This window comes from Malaclemys terrapin, chromosome 12 (assembly GCF_027887155.1).
Source record: "Malaclemys terrapin pileata isolate rMalTer1 chromosome 12, rMalTer1.hap1, whole genome shotgun sequence".
Taxonomy (NCBI): Eukaryota; Metazoa; Chordata; order Testudines; family Emydidae; genus Malaclemys; species Malaclemys terrapin.
Window position 1 is genome coordinate 34,535,467 of NC_071516.1, and position 12,918 is coordinate 34,548,384.

The 12,918-nt window shown below is 47.7% G+C and overlaps 1 pseudogene; it reads left to right on the top strand.

The window, feature by feature from the left end:
• The first annotated feature begins 3,153 nt into the window (after positions 1 to 3,153).
• On the top strand, positions 3,154 to 4,598 carry LOC128846752 (apelin receptor A-like; annotated as a pseudogene).
• The last annotated feature ends 8,320 nt before the right edge of the window (positions 4,599 to 12,918 follow it).

Below are 12,918 nucleotides of genomic sequence, written 5' to 3' on the forward strand. Positions count from 1 at the left end.
GACAGGTGGGATTTTGAAGTCACCTGAGAGATTCAGGGCACCCATTTCCTATTACTGGGAACTGAACATCTATATCCCACAAAACCTCTAAACAGGTCCTATGTGGTAGTGCAGTAATGCATAGGCCTTGGGCGGGCCCACTGGATGAGGGTGAATTTCACCCAGTAGGGAATAGACAAGACTTGAGTGTAATTAACAGAAATAAGACTCATTGAGGATGAACATCTGGGACTGCCTGCTGTCAGAGACAGGATACCGGAATTGATGGACAATGGTCTGGTCCAGTCTGGCGATTCTAAGGCACCTGTACTGGCAGGGCCGGCTCTAGGTTTTTTTGCCGCCCCAAGCAAAAACAGTTTTGGCTGCCCCCCATTTCCCTCCTTTTTGGCTTTTACACTTGTTTGCACTTTTCAATTTTTTTTTGTTTTGTTTTGTTTTTGGACTGTTTAAAATTAAAAAAAAAATGAAAACAGAGAATTTGTAGTTAGTGAAATAAAACAATTTCCTACTAGTGTACTCATTTTATTTTAACAAAATCACAATTACAAACAATTTGGGTTCAACTGTAATGAAAAATGTTAGTGTCTTCTAGTGTGCCCAGTTGCTCATAAATGTGTGTGAAGGAATGAGTGGGTGTGCTGTGAAGGGTGGATTTGTTTGGTTGTGTTGGGAGATGAATGTGTGTGTTATGATCTGTGTGTTATATTAAGAACATAAGAAGATAAGAAAGGCCGTACCGGGTCAGACCAAAGGTCCATCTAGCCCAATATCCTGTTTACCGACAGTGGCCAATGCCAGGTGCCCCAGAGGGAGTGAACCTAACAGGCAATGATCAAGTGATCTCTCTCCTGCCATCCATCTCCACCCTCTGACAGACAGAGGATAGGGACAACAATCCTTACCCGTCCTGGCTAATAGCCATTAATGGACTTAACCACCATGAATTTATCCAGTTCTCTTTTAAACTCTGTTATAGTCCTAGCCTTCACAACCTCCTCAGGTAAGGAGTTCCACAAGTTGACTGTGCGCTGCGTGAAGAAGAACTTCCTTTTATTTGTTTTAAACCTGCTGCCTATTAATTTCATTTGATGACCCCTAGTTCTTGTATTATGGGAATAAGTAAATAACTTTTCCTTATCCACTTTCTCCACATCACTCATGATTTTATATACCTCTATCATATTCCCCCTTAGTCTCCTCTTTTCCAAGCTGAAGAGTCCTAGCCTCTTTAATCTCTCCTCATATGGGACCCGTTCCAAACCCTTAATCATTTTAGTTGCCCTTTTCTGAACCTTTTCTGGTGCCAGTATATCTTTTTTGAGATGAGGAGACCACATCTGTACGCAGTATTCGAGATGAGGGTGTACCATCGATTTATATAAGGGCAATAATATATTCTCAGTCTTATTCTCTATCCCCTTTTTAATGATTCCTAACATCCTGTTTGCTTTTTTGACCGCCTCTGCACACTGCGTGGACATTTTCAGAGAACTATCCACGATGACTCCAAGATCTTTTTCCTGACTTGATGTAGCTAAATTAGCCCCCATCATATTGTATGTATAGTTGGGGTTATTTTTTCCAATGTGCATTACTTTACATTTATCCACATTAAATTTCATTTGCCATTTTGTTGCCCAATCACTTAGTTTTGTGAGATCTTTTTGAAGTTCTTCACAGTCTGCTTTGGACTTAACTATCTTTAGCAGTTTAGTATCATCTGCAAACTTTGCCACCTCACTGTTTACCCCTTTCTCCAGATCATTTATGAATAAGTTGAATAGGATCAGTCCGAGGACTGACCCTTGGGGAACACCACTAGTTACCCCTCTCCATTCTGAGAATTTACCATTAATTCCTACCCTTTATTCCCTGTCTTTTAACCAGTTCTCAATCCATGAAAGGACCTTCCCTTTTATCCCATGGCAGCTTAATTTACGTAAGAGCCTTTGGTGAGGGACCTTGTCAAAGGCTTTCTGGAAATCTAAGTACACTATGTCCACTGGATCCCCCTTGTCCACATGTTTGTTGACCCCTTCAAAGAATTCTAATAGATTAGTAAGACATGATTTCCCTTTACAGAAAGCATGTTGACTATTGCTCAACAGTTTATGTTTTTCTATGTGTCGGACAATTTTATTCTTAACTATTGTTTTGACTAATTTGCCCGGTACAGATGTTAGACTTACCGGTCTGTAATTGCCGGGATCACCTCTAGAGCCCTTTTTAAATATTGGCATTACATTAGCTAACTTCCAGTCATTGGGTACAGAAGCTGATTTAAAGGACAGATTACAAACCTTAGTTAACAGTTCCGCAGGGATATCAGGGTATGTGCTGTGTATGGGTACGTAGGGGGGGAATATGAGGGTATGTGGTGTGTGTGGGTGTGTTATGAGCATTTGTGTTGTGTGTATGTGTGCGATTTCCCAAGGTTGTGTATGTAAGACCTCCCCGTGGCAGAATGTGTGTGTGTGTGTGTGTGTGTGAGAGAGAGAGAGTCAGTCTAAAGGACAGTGTGTGTGTGTGACTCCTGTGGCTGTGTGTGTGTGTATGAGCACAGCATGCTATTATTGTTGGTGTGGGTATGTGCACTGGTTTTAGTGTGTGTGCACATTCTGTGTGTGTGTTTGTGTGTGTGCGTGTGTGTGTGTTTGTACTGTTCTTGCTGCAGTTTGTATGTGCCTGCTGTTGCTGCTGTGTGTGTCTGTGGATGTGCGCTGTTATTGCTGGGGTGTGCAGTTCCATCGGCACTGAATGGGGCTCTCTCTCTCTCTTCCTCTGCCACTGGCCCATGGCTCCCTTGGTGTGGGGTCTGGAGCGATTCCACTCGCCCCCCAACCCAAGCAAACAGGAGTCCCCCCTTGTTCCCTTTCTGTCTCTCTTCAAGCTTCGCTCTGTGCTGGGAGGCAGGGGGTGGGGGTACTCTGGAAGGGGTTGGAGAAGTGATATGCCTTGGTCAGGGGCTGGGATTCTGGATCGGGTGTGCCTGGGGCAGAGGGCAGGACCCTGGCCCAGGACAGTCCGGCCCCCAGCGGGCTGGGCTGGCAGAGCGACAGCCGGGGATGGGTCTCTGGGTGTGCTGCAGGGGGTGGGGGGCAGTGGCGGGAGCCCCCTTTATAGGTGGCGGGCGGCGGGGTGCAGTGCGGGGCCATGAAGGATGTGGCTGTGGACCCGCTGTGGGGTGAGCCCTACTATTACTATGGGGAGGTAAATGAGAGCAGGCCGGTTGCGCAGTGCGAGTGGCCGGCGGACTGGGAGATGTCCTTCTCGCTGCTGCCCATGCTCTACATGCTTGTCTTCATGCTGGGGCTGTCGGGCAATGGGCTGGTGATCTTCACCGTGTGGCGGGGTCTGTGGGCCAAGTGCCGCTCCGCCGACATCTACATTGGCAACCTCGCGCTGGCCGACCTGGCCTTCATAGTGACCCTGCCGCTGTGGGCCGCCTACACGGTGCTGTGCTTCCACTGGCCCTTTGGCTCGGCACTGTGCAAGCTCAGCAGCTACCTGGTGCTCCTCAACATGTTCGCCTCCACCTTCTGCCTGGGCTGCCTCAGCTTCGAGAGCTACTAGGCCATCATGTGCTCGCTCCTGCACTCCTGGCCCATATGCCTCCACGCTGCTCTCACTTGCCGCGCTCTGGCTGCTGGCTGGCCTGCTGGCCCTGCCCGCCCTGCTGCTGCGCAACACACAGCCCAGCCCGGCCGACAACCGGAATGTCGCCCCTGAAAATGTGCCACCCCAAGCACGTGCTTGCTTTGCTGGTGCCAAGAGCTGGTCCTGTGTACTGGTTCTGTAGATCCCAGCCTGCACTGTCAAATGACACCACCCAGGGACTGTACTGGAGTAAACAGAGATGCGGGCTGGTATTTTAAAAGGAGGCCAAAGGGAGTTAGGTGCACAACTCCCACTGAAGTACAATGGCATTTGAGTGCCAAACTCCATTAGACTTCTTTGAAAATCCCACCAGGAGCAAACCTGCTGGCTCAGTTCCAGGCACTGTGTTAACCCCCAGTGCAACAGCCATACTCCCTCCAGCACAGGACAGGAGGGGTAATATCCTGAGTTAGGAGGGGATCTGCAAGTTGCATGAGAGCAGCTTCAGCAGCCTGAGAACTGGCTGCGGAGGAAAGGCCGGATAGCAGAACCCTTAGAGTTGGGGGCTCTAGAGCTGTAGGGATTGAGAGCCTGAGAACTGCTGCTGCCGGGAGCTGGTTTGAGAACCCCTGGTTTAACATAATCAGTATTTTTCATATACTTGAGTGGTCCAAAATTAGGGTGAAAATTGGTAAAAAAAAAATAGCAGGGCCTTTGTATTTGATAGTGTTACTGTGTGTGTGTGTATGCATATTTTGTGGGGGGGCCATTGTGTGAACCGCCTTATGTGGAATATGCTTGTGTGTGCATGCTTTGTGTATTTCTGCATTGCGTGTGTATCTCTGTGTGTGTCCTTCTGCCTGCTTGTGTAATACTGTGTGTGTGTTGAGAAATGAATTCTTGGTTAGTATTTGTGTGAGTTGTAATTTTCTGTGTAACAGATGGCTGAAGGCAGACCCTCAGCTGGTGTAAGTGAAAGTAGCTCCACTGTGGACAACTGAGTTAGGTGGTGAAAACGAGTGTGAGGATCTAGCCTGATGTTCCAAATGTCTCCCCGATTGCTCCTCTGTACCACTGATGTCCAGGCACAATGGTTCTCCACAGAGCAGCCCCTTCAACTGACTGATGCTAAATGCACCCCTGACTGAGACATCCATGGGGAAAATCATGGGAGACAGGAGAGATTCCAGAAGACTGGAAAAGGACAAATATAGTGCCCATCTATAAAAAGGGAAATAAAAACAACCCAGGAAACCACAGACGAGTTAGTTTAACTTCTGTGCCAGAGAAGGTAATGGAGCAAGTAATTAAGGAAATCATCTGCAAACACTTGAAAGGTGGTAAGGTGATAGGGAATAGCCAGAATGGATTTGTAAAGAACAAATCATGTCAAACCAATCTGATAGCTTTCTTTGATAGGATAACGAGTCTTGTGGATAAGGGAGAAGCGGTGGATGTGGTATACCTAGACTTTAGTAAGGCATTTGATATGGTCTCGCATGATATTCTTATCAATAAACTAGGCAAATACAACTTAGATGGGGCTACTATAAGGTGGGTGCATAACTGGCTGGATAACCGTACTCAGAGAGTAGTTATTAATGGCTCCCAATCCTGCTGGAAAGGTATAACAAGTGGAGTTCCGCAGGGGTCCGTTTTGGGACCGGCTCCATTCAATATCTTCATCAACAACTTAGATATTGGCATAGAAAGTATGCTTATTAAGTTTGCAGATGATATCAAACTGGGAGGGATTGCAACTGCTTTGGAAGATAGGGTCATAATTCAAAATGATCTGGACAAATTGGAGAAATGGTCTGAGGTAAACAGGATGAAGTTTAATAAAGACAAATGCAAAGTTCTCCAATTTGGAAGGAACAACCAGTTTCACACATACAGAATGGGAAGAGACTGGCTAGGAAGGAGTATGGCAGAAAGGGATCTAGGGGTTATAGTGGACCACAAGCTAAATATGAGTCAACAGTGTGATGCTGTTGCAAAAAAATCAAACATGATTCTGGGATGTATTAATAGGTTTGTTGTGAACAAGTCACGAGAAGTCATTCTTCAGCTCTACTCTGCGCTGGTTATGCCTCAACTGGAGTATTGTGTCCAGTTCTGGGCACCGCATTTCAAGAAAGATGTGAAGAAATTGGAGAGGATCCAGAGTAGAGCAACAAGAATGATTAAAGGTCTAGAGAACATGACCTATGAAGGAAGGCTGAAAGAATTGGGTTTGTTTAGTTTGGAAAGAGAAGACTGAGAGGGGACATGATAGCAGTTTTCAGGTATCTAAAAGGGTGTCATAAGGAGGAGGGAGAAAACTTGTTCACCTTAGCCTCTAAGGATAGAACAAGAAGCAATGGGCTTAAACTGCAGCAAGGGAGGTCTAGGTTGGACATTAGGAAAAAGTTCCTAACTGTCAGGGTGGTTAAACACTGGAATAAATTGCATACGGAGGTTGTGGAGCTCCATCTCTGGAGATATTTAAGAGTAGGTTAGATAAATGTCTATCAGGGATAGTCTGGACAGTATTTGGTCCTGCCATGAGGGCAGGGGACTGCCCTTGATGACCTCTCGAGGTCCCTTCCAGTCCTAGAATCTATGAATCTATGAATCTGCATCACTGGCAGCAATTGTTTATTGCCACGTTCTTGCAGCTCTGTCCAGGCCGCTCTGTGAATCACTTGGTGGTCTCAGCCTAATCCACAGCAGCAACGGGCCTGAATGATGCTTCCTGGACTTCAGGATCTGAGACAAAAAACTCAGTGATGAGTCTCAGAATCCAGAATTGAATTTCACAGCCCTGCCCATTCAGCCCTGCCCTTAGTTGGCCAATCAGCCACATGTGTACCACACCAATTGGCCTCCATCCTGGCAAGTTCAGAAGCCACATGAAGGGACAATAGACATGGAGTGTGAACAAGCTTCTGGGTTCTGACCCATAGAAATGAGTGCCTTGGGGCACTTATGGAGCACACTGCCTTATGTGGGGTGGGGGACAAGACAGAGAGCATGCACATGTATCCCCACTGATCTACCTAATCATCTCTTTATTCAACTATCCATCCATTCAACTGTCCATCTATATAATCATCTGTCCATCCATCTAATTGTCTTTCTTGCTGTCTGTCCTTCAAGATGTCTGTCCATTTTTTCCTCCTCCTGCTATTTGTTCATCCAAGTATCTACCCCTTGGTCAGGTTCATTGTCTGTCTACACTTCTGTGAATCTGTCTTCCAAGCTGTTCATCTGTCTAATCATCTCTCGCTGCACCTGACTAAATGTGTTTACACTCTATCTATCTATCTATCTATCTATCTATCTATCTATCTATCTATCTATCTATCTATCTATCGCTAAAGGATCCTTCCCTGTGGAAGTGGACTTCAGTGGGCAGGGGCTGCTGAGTGGGGACATGTCACAGTCACAGGCACTAAATTCAATTTACAGATATAACCTGGTATTTGGTAACTAAGGAATATTCCTTCTCATGCTGTGTGCTGCTAATTTCACAGGCAAAGCAGGTGGGAATTGGAGCTGACAAGAGGCTGGCAGTGTGACTGTAACACTGCTAAGGACAGCAGTGGCAAGGGGATAGACTGTAATAAGTGCTATCTTGGTCCCTGATGGCTGATGAGAGAAGTGGCAATGAATGGTCTGTCCATGGTGCGAAAGGTGCTTGACCTTAAGGATGCAGCTGATTCTATAGGTCTAATCACAGATTTGCTGTGACAGATCCCCAGTTTGAAGGAACACAGATCAGTTTCCCTTGGAACATGTTAATTTCACTGATGCTTTGCTTAGATAAAAATAATTCAAAAAATAATTTAAAAAATCCTGCTTCATTATGTGCTTGTTAAAACCACCCCAGTTAGCAACACTCCTATTAAAAAGAAATCCCTCCAGTTAGCCATGCAGCACCTGTGACTCTAGAGAGATTTAAAAGAGGACACAATGGTCATTAAAACTTCACGTGCCTTAATCAGCACTCAGGAATGTTAAACCCAGCTGAGACCTGGGCACTGCCTGGAGATTTAACAAACCTCTGAAGGTTCTGCCAGTGGCAGAAAAAGTTACTTGTTATTTTAATGGGTCCGTCGAGGGCCATTAGACTGGAAACACTGTTGGTAAATGCAGGTTGCAGCAACAGTCCCATTGGAGCTGATTAGAAGAGAAAGTCAAAGGCACTGATTGAAGTTAGACAAAAGAAGGGATGTGTGGAAGCAGAGAAAAGAACTGACAGAAGAGAACTGTAATGCATGACATTTGTTAGCAAGAGTCAGGCTAACTGTAACCCTGATAACGCGAGATTTGTAAAAGCGAAGATTGTGTGAGGCGGGTGAGAAAGAGCTGTGTAAGAAGTTATGATGACCTCAGCATAGATAAAGTGTAGAAGACCTTGGGTAGATAAGGTATAGAAAATAATTGTATGTTGGCAAGAGTCAAAACAACTGAAGAAATGAGATATCAAGATGGCCTATGTATAAACAAAAATGCTGCTGTCTCTCATTATTTTTGTAATGAAAAGTATAAATGCTTGCTGTAATTAGTTACCAGGGAGAGACCTGTTTAGCTCTCTCCCTCTGCACATGTGAGAGTTAATAAACATCTGACTTGCTGTACCTAACAAAATAGTGAGAACTCAGTTTTTCTCCGACAGATGAGTCTGTTCCTATGGCAAGTAGCCCCCAGTGGTTAAAGCGAAATGGTCAAGCCCTTCACTCCCAGCCCCTGTGAACAGCAATCCCTTCCTTCATAAATTCCATCAGACCCCCACAGAGTGAGGGAATGCAAGGGGAGGAGGGATGGCTGCAATGAAACTGGCATGTAAACAAATCTGATTCCCACTTGGTTAGCCAAGGCAGCACAGCCCAGGTGTGGGGAGAAAGAGGCAATTTCAGATTTCTAGGTCTCAGGGATGGAGCTCAGCCAACATATCTGGGTTGTGACAGGCTTTGCTGTGCTACCCATGCACCTCAGCTCTGCCAGTGTCCCTCATTCCGAACCCACAGCCCCTTCCACTGTTCCATCTTTGGGTTCACACACGCACAGTTCTGTCATTGACCGAGTCCCAGTCTGTAGCTCCCTGGTATCCCAGCCCTGGGCTACCCCACACACATCTCAGCCGAAGTCCATTATTCCTAACACACAATCCCTCTGGTATCCCACAATCCCAGTGTTAGCTCCCTTCACTGCTTTGGTGACATGCCTCAGTCCTGACTTACATCACTTCTACTATTCCTGTCCACAAACTGTGGCCCCAGCTCGGCCAATGAACTACACCCTCACCCCCATTATTGCTGTCCTACCCCAAACACACAGCCTCCCGAGCTTGCCTCTTAGGCCTGGTCTACACTAGGAGTTTATGTCGAATTTAGCACCGTTACATCGAATTAACTCTGCACCCGTCCACACCACAAAGCTATTTAGTTCGACATAGAGGTCTCTTAAATTCGACTTCTGTACTCCTCCCAACGAGGGGAGTAGTGCTAAATTTGACATGGCCATGTCGAATTAGGCTAAGTGTGGATGGAAATCGACGGTAATTGCTCCAGGAGCTATCCCACAGTGCACCACTCTGTTGACGCTTTGGACAGCAGTCCGAGCTCGGATGCTCTGACCAGCCACACAGGAAAAGCCCCGGGAAAATTTGAATTCCTTTTCCTGTCTGGGCAGTTTGAATCTCATTTTCTGTTTGGACATCATGGCGAGCTCAGCAGCACTGGCAACAATGCAGAGCTCTCCAGCAGAGATGGCCATGCAATCTCAGAATAGAAAGAGGGCCCCAGCATGGACTGATCGGGAAGTCTTGGATCTGATCGCTGTGTGGGGCGATGAGTCCGTGCTTTCCGAGCTGCGATCGAAAAGACGGAATGCAAAGATGTACGAGAAGATCTCTAAAGCCATGGCAGAGAGAGGGATGCAATGCAGTGCCGCGTGAAAATCAAGGAGCTGAGACAAGGCTACCAGAAGACCAAAGAGGCAAACGGACGCTCCAGATCCCATCCCCAGACATCCCGTTTCTACGAGGCACTGCATTCCATCCTAGGTGCGGCCGCCACCACTACCCCACCACTGACCGTGGACTCTGAGGATGGGATATTGTCGACGGCCGGTTCCTCGGAGATGTTAGCGGACGGGGAAGATGAGGAAGGAGATCAGGAGGACGAGGCAGTCGACAGCACTTACAACGCTGATTTCCCCGACAGCCAGGATCTCTTCATCACCCTTACAGAGATCCCCTACCAACCCTCCCCAGGCGTTAACCCGGACACAGAATCAGGGGAAGGATCAGTCAGTAAGTGTTTTAAACATGTACACATTTATTTTTAACAGAACAGGAATATTAACAATGGGTTTTTCATGATTAGTTTGCCCTAGGCACTTAATGTTTCAGTCCTTGGCAGTGCAACTACTGAAAAAAAATCTAACAATGTCCGGTTTAGCATGATTGTTTTGCCCTAGGCGCTCTACTGTTTAGTCCCTGCCAGTGCAGCTACAGTAAAATCCGGTTTATATGTCCGGGGATAGAGCAGAAATCCTCCTGGGACATCTCCACGAAGCTCTTCTGGAGGTAATTGGAAAGCCTTTGCATCAGGTTCCTGGGGAGAGCGGCCTTATTGGGTCCTCCGTGGTAGGAAACGTTTCCGCGCCAGGAGACAATCAAGTACTCGGGTATCATTGCCTTGCAGAGCATGGCGGCATACGGCCCTGGTCTTTGCAGGCTTTCCCGAAGCATCCATTCTTTCTCCGTCTCTGAAATCCTCAACAGGGTGATGTCGCTCATGGTGACCTGCTTTGAATTAGGTAGGGGAATGTTAGTATTGGGACTGCTTGCCTGTTCCTTTACAGAACTGTAACCGGCAGTTTAGAGCCACGCGGTGGAGGCAGGAGAGGAGCAGCATACAGGGATCTTTCCCTGGGACAGCCTCGAGGGGGTGGGACAGGGGCAGAGTTCATGCTTGCCGGATTGCTGGCAGCAGGGACTGGCATTGCTTTGAACGTGAAAGGAGGCCAGTGCTATTATTAAAGTTTTAAGCAGCCACAAGTCTACGGCTTACCATGTCAGCCTGTTACCCAAATTCCGCTGTCCTGTCCCGCTTGTCTGATCTGCACTGCAAGACCCCAGGCACTGAATGTGAAGGCCGAAAATTCAACCTTGTCCTGAGTGCGCATGTGATAGGTGCTGTGCATGGTCTTGTTCACAGAGAAAGACTATGTTCCTTGTTCAACCAAAAATTTATCTTTCTGAGGAATTCACTGCCTTTTTCCCATCCCATAGCTGCGACTGTCTCCCGAAATACCCTGGCATCACAGTCCCAGAGGCTAGCGCAGATTAGGCGTAGGAAGAAGAGGACACGGGAGGACATGTTCTCGGAACTTATGGGCTGCTCCTGAGCCCAGGCAGCCCAGCAGACCCAGTGGAGGGAGAACTTGTCCCAAATGCACCGATCACACATGGAATGGGAGGACAGGTGGCGGCAGGAAGACCAGCAGGCGACTCAAACACTGCTTGGACTAATGAGGGAGCAAACAGACACACTCTGGCGCCTTGTGGATGTTCTGCAGGACCGGAGGCAGGAGGACAGAGCCCCCTGCAGTCTATCTCTAACTGCCCTCCCCCGCCACAAAGTCCCATACCCCCTTCACCCAAAGTCCCAAGAAGGAGGGGCGGCAGAGTCCGTGAAAACTCTCACTCCACCCCTGCAGACTGCTCAAGTACCAGAAGGCTCTCATTCCCCAAAATTTGATAATTCCTTTCCTTCCCGCCTCACCCAAGCCCCTGTCCCAGTTTCATCCCCCAGTTTCATGTGTAGTTGCTAATAAAAAATATGTTTCTGTTAATTACTGTTTCCATCGTGTTCTTTTACAGGAAAGTCTGTTTGAAGGGGGGGAAGGGGGTTGGTAATTGGACAGGACAGTCACCTTTACCAGGGTACAGACGCGGGGGCAGGTTCAGCAGCAGGGCACACACACATTGCATTCACTAGTTACCCTGGTCAGTCTGGGAGGTGGTTTTCATATTCTGTCAGGGGGGGGGTTGGCTATGTGACTTTGTGGCAGGGGAGGGCGGTTAGAGATCTTATGCAGCGGTCCTTATCCTGGATCACAGAGCCACACAGCAGGGGATCTGTAACCGTCCTCCCCCTGCCACAAAGTCACATAGCCCCCACACACAGAGTCCCGAACAGGAGGGGTGGCAGGCTCCGTTGAAACAACCAGTCCACCAGTGCGGAGCCTGTCATTCCTGGAGTTTAGAAGCGTCCTTTGCATCACTACACTACACCCGCTCCCCACCACAGTCTGCGTCCCAGGTTCAACACTTTCCCGCGAAAACAGTAATAAAGAAAACTGTGTTCATTAACAAATTTAAAGTGATTTTATTTTTAAAAGTGTGTTGGAAAGGGGGGAACGGGGTGAACGGGGTATGTAACTGGAGAGGATAGTGAACATTTACTGGGTAAAGAAACGGGGGCAGGTTCAGCTTCTCTGTAAACAAACTTAATAGTCACAGGTTATCCTGCTCACTGAGGAACCTAGCTTTCAAAGCCTCCCGGATGCACAGCGCATCCCGCTGGGCTCTTCTAATCGCCTGCCTGTCTGGCTGGGCATAATCAGCAGCCAGGCTATTTGCCTCAACCTCCCACCCCGCCATAAAGGTCTCCCACTTGCTCTCACAGAGATTGTGGAGCACACAGCAAGCTGCAATAACAATGGGGATATTGGTTTCACTGAGATCAGAGCGAGTCAGTAAACTTCTCCATCTCCCCTTGAGACGTCCAAAAGCACACTCCACCACCATTCTGCACTTGCTCAGCTGGTAGTTGAAGAGTTCTTTTTCACTGTCCAGGGCGCCTGTATAGGGCTTCATGAGCCAGGGCATTAGTGGGTAGGCTGGGTCCCCGAGGATGACTATAGGCATTTCCACATCACCAAGAGTTATTTTGTGGTCCGGGAAGTAAATACCTTCCTGCAGCCGTCTAAACAGACCTGAGTTCCTGAAAACATGAGCGTCATGAACCTTGCCTGGCCATCCGACGTTGATGTTTGTAAAACGTCCCCTATGGTCCACCAGTGCTTGCAGCACCATTGAAAAGTAGCCCTTTCTGTTAATGTACTGGCTGGCCTTGTGGTCCGGTCCCAGGATAGGGATGTGAGTTCCATCTATAGCCCCACTGCAGTTTGGGAATCCCATCGCGGCGAAGCCATCTATGATGACCTCCACATTTCCCAGGGTCACTACCTTTGAGAGCAGTAGCTCAACGATTGCGTTGGCTACTTGCATCACAACAACCCCCACGGTAGATTTGCCCATCC